Raw genomic sequence first — 4,084 nt, forward strand, 5'->3', positions numbered from 1 at the left:
TGTTAGCATAAATTAGTCTATTCAATCAACAAAAATTTATTGAGCCCCTACTATGTGCAAAGTCCTCTTCAGCAAAAAAAAAAAAAAAAAAAAAAAGAATCTCTGTCCATGTGGAGTTTATGATCTAGGAGATGGAGACAAGATAAACAAGCAAACAACACAATAAACAAAAATGTATAGATTGTGACAGGTACTATCAAGGAAATAAGGGAATGTAGTTGGTGGAGTGGTCTTATAATTGGTAGGGTGATATAACTGGGGGAGGTGGGCTTACTTTGTTAGGAAGTCCAGGTAGTCTTCTCTGAGGAGGTGGTATTTGAGGAAAGATCTGACCATTAGAAGTCAGGGAGGCAAGGCACTGAAGGGAAATGGTAAAGGGAACAGCAACAGTGGGCCAGTGTGTCTAGAATGGAATGGGCACAGAAAAAAATGGTATTGGATATCTAAATGGTGATGTCAGGTGGGTAGCTGGAGTTCAGGGAAGAGGTCGGCTAGAAATATGGATGCCCAAGTCATCATCCTAGAGGTGGAGTTAAAGCCACAGAAGTAAATGAGTTTCCCATGGTGAATGTGCTGCTGAAGGTATGAGAGGTATTAATAACTTCAGGTGCAGGTGGGACCCAGCAGTCTATCATTTAAACAGCTCTTCATGGGTCCATCATACCAAAGTTAAAGGGACAACTCCTTAGTGAGGATTTCCCTGGGCTATCGCCTCTTCTGTTGATCTGTCTTGCTACTGGGTGTGTTATCCTAAACCTCGTTTGGTACAAGTATTTCTGTACATGATTTCTGAATTTGCAGAAGCCGGTCTCTCAGATCACTTACAGAGTACAACTAATAGCTCTGCACTCAGAGGGCCCATGTTTCTTTTCCCAGCCCTGTGTCGGACATTGTGTGCAAGGCAACAGTCCATTTCACCTTGTCAATCCTTATGGTTGTAGTTATTGCTTATGCCCTTTTTCACCTGATAATCTGTACCTTCCATCTAAAACATCGCCCCAATTTAGCAGGAAGTAGATTGATGACTACATCACCCCACCTCCCATAGATATGGAAGGGTAAAATCGACAGTGGGGAATAATGAAAAAAGATATTTGAATTATAGTTAAAAAATTAAAGGAAAATCAACAATAAGGAAACAAAAACCCAATTAAAAAGTGGGTAAAAGATCTGAACAGGGAGACGGTCTCCAAAGATGGTCACCACATTAGCTTTGCACTGCTTTATCCGAGAGTGCTATTTCAGAGAGAAACTTTTATTTTCTTTAGGTCACTGCTATGTGGGATATCTGTTAGCGCAACTGAAGCTACCTAATACAGCTTCCAAATACTGTAGAGTCATTTTTCAACTTCTACTATTTCTACTTCTATAACATCTTCCTTGCTCACCAATAGTCTCCATCCCCACTGTCATTCCACTAATTTCTTTCTTTTCTCAGTTACCAGAAGAGCCTCATAATTGAGATGGTCCCTAATACACTGGTTCTCAAGGTGATTTTTCCTCCCAGGGAATATTTAACAGTGTTATCACACATCTTTGGTTCTTACAACTGGGGAGGGAGAGGGCTCTACTGGCAGTTTGTGGATAGAGACTAGGGATACTGCTAAACATTCTACAATGTACAGAATGGTCCCCCACAACAAAAACTTTTGTAGCCTAAAATGTCAACAGTGCTGAGATTGAGAAACCCTGATCTAATCTATCCCCCACACTCTAACACAATCTCCAGTGACAGATTCACATTACAGATCTGAGCATGCCCCTAGTGGTGTATCCCTGTCAGATCCATGGCTTCCTATCATCTTTTTTTTTTTTTTTTTGAGACAGCGTCTCACTCTGTTGCCCGGGCTAGAGTGCCATGGCATCAGCCTCGCTCACAGCAACCTCAAACTCCTGGGCTCAAGCGATCCTCCTGCCTCAGCCTCCCGAGTAGCTGGGACTACAGGCATGCGCCACCATGCCCGGCTAATTTTTTCTGTATATATTTTTAGTTGTCCATATAATTTCTTTCTATTTTTAGTAGAGACGGGGTCTCGCTCTTGCTCAGGCTGGTCTTGAACTCGTGAGCTCAAACGATCCACCCGCCTCGGCCTCCCAGAGTCCTAGGATTACAGGCGTGAGCCACCGCGCCCGGCCCCTATCATCTTTTGAACAGACTTCCCTTTACTTGGGGTAAAATTCCAATATTATGAGTCCTATCTCCCCAAGGGAGTTCAGACCCCAATTCCCAGTCTCCTCTGTAGCTAGGACTCAGGTGTGGGACCCAGGCGCCCTCAATCAGATCCACCCCATGAGCCTTTGATTTAAAAGTGAGCAAAGTGAAGAAAAAGGCTCTTATTGAAGTTTGGCATTTTGCAGGGGGCTGTAAAAGCACGTGGAGCACTTGATGGTAGCAGTGGCTGCCATTCCCCAGTGGTTCCTGGCAGTGGTGACAGCAGTTTCCTCCAGTGTAGGGTGGGGAGGTAGTAGCAATCTCAGTCGTGGTAGTTTCCTCATCAGGCCAGTTCTTCATCTAGGTTCTGAGCTTCATTCTCAGAAGTTTTAGCTGGGGGCCACTTCTCCAGTCCTCCCTACAATTCCCTGAGCTATATAGTATCCTTTTAATACACACTTTTTTCTGCTTGGTCAGCCAGAGACAGCTTCTATTGCTCAGAACTAAGAACCCTCATAGCAAAGACTCCCCTTCTTAAAACTCTCCAGTGACTTCCCATACATTCCAGAATGTGTTCCAAACCCTTTGCTTAGCCCAGGGCTCTTCTTAAAATGGGGTGTATCCACTCTTTCTTTCACTCTGGTCACACAGAGTCACCCTGGTCCTGTCACCCTTCCTCAATCCCATATTGCTCACTACTAAAGAATTCTACTGGCACAGCAACCCTCCTCTATGTACCCCATCCTATCATAAATGAGACACTTCTTTCACTCTACTGCAAGAGTTGATTCACTCAGCTGTAAACTCTGCACGGGCAGGAACATGGCCTTTTGGTCTTTGAGTGTCCAGCCTGTAGGATCTCTGTCACAAAGTAGGCAGTCTATACATGTTTGAGGAATGAAGGGCAGGATGTGGACAAGTGCTGCCACCTATTGGGATAAACTTTATTCAACTCTTCTGTAGTGATTCGGACAATGGTTACCACACAAGGATAAACGTGAGGATACTCTCTCCCTCATCCAAGTTACTGTCAGACCTTGTACGGTAGTCAGCCTTCAGAACGGCCCCCAGGGACCCTCGTCTATCGCTGTTCATGCCTTTACGTTGATCTTTCCACACAGAAGGGTTGCTTTGTAACCAGAAAAATATGACAGAAGCAATGGTAGGTGACTTCTGAGGGTAGATCGTAAAACACATTGTGGCTTTTGCCTAGGTTTCTCTTTTGGATCATTCGCTCTGAGGGAAGCCAGCTGCCATGGCATGGGGACACTCAAGTAGCCCTATGGGGAGGTTCATGTGGTCAAAAACTGAGGCCTCTTGCCAACAGTCCTGTGAGTGAGACACCTTGGAAGCCGATCCTCCAGCCGAGCCAAGACTCGAAAGATGACTGCAGCCCTGCCCTACAGCTTGACTGCACTCTCCTGAGACCCTGAGGCAGGACGGCCCAGCTACGCCACCCTCAAACTCCTGACCTATGGAACCCATTTATTTATGGGACAGTAAATGTTTCTTGCTTCAAGCTGCTAAGCTTTGGGGTGACTGTTAAGCAGCAATAGATTTCGAATACACTGTTCAACACAGATCACTGACTACAGGCTGTTTTGAATTTTGCTGTAACAGTTGGAAACTACCGGGGCCTGTGCTCAACCTAGGGCTTCCCAGAGCAGATGCCGCTGGAGCCGGGCGCCACGGGAGAAATGGGGTAACATCGGGTCTTCGAGGCGGGGCGATTGTATTGTCTGTCTGCAGCACCCCTTTCAGAGCTACGGTTCTTGCACGCACACGGGAAGGAGGCGCCACAGCCACCGTAGCGGACTAGCAGGGACACCAGGGCCGGCCGGGGCCCAGCGCCTGCGCAATGTGCTCCTCGCTGTTCAGGCAGCGCTGTTGCGCGCCGAGTTGTCGAACGGAGGCCCCCGAGCGGTCCGGCTC

This window comes from Eulemur rufifrons, chromosome 16 (assembly GCF_041146395.1).
Source record: "Eulemur rufifrons isolate Redbay chromosome 16, OSU_ERuf_1, whole genome shotgun sequence".
In the NCBI taxonomy this organism is placed as follows: Eukaryota; Metazoa; Chordata; class Mammalia; order Primates; family Lemuridae; genus Eulemur; species Eulemur rufifrons.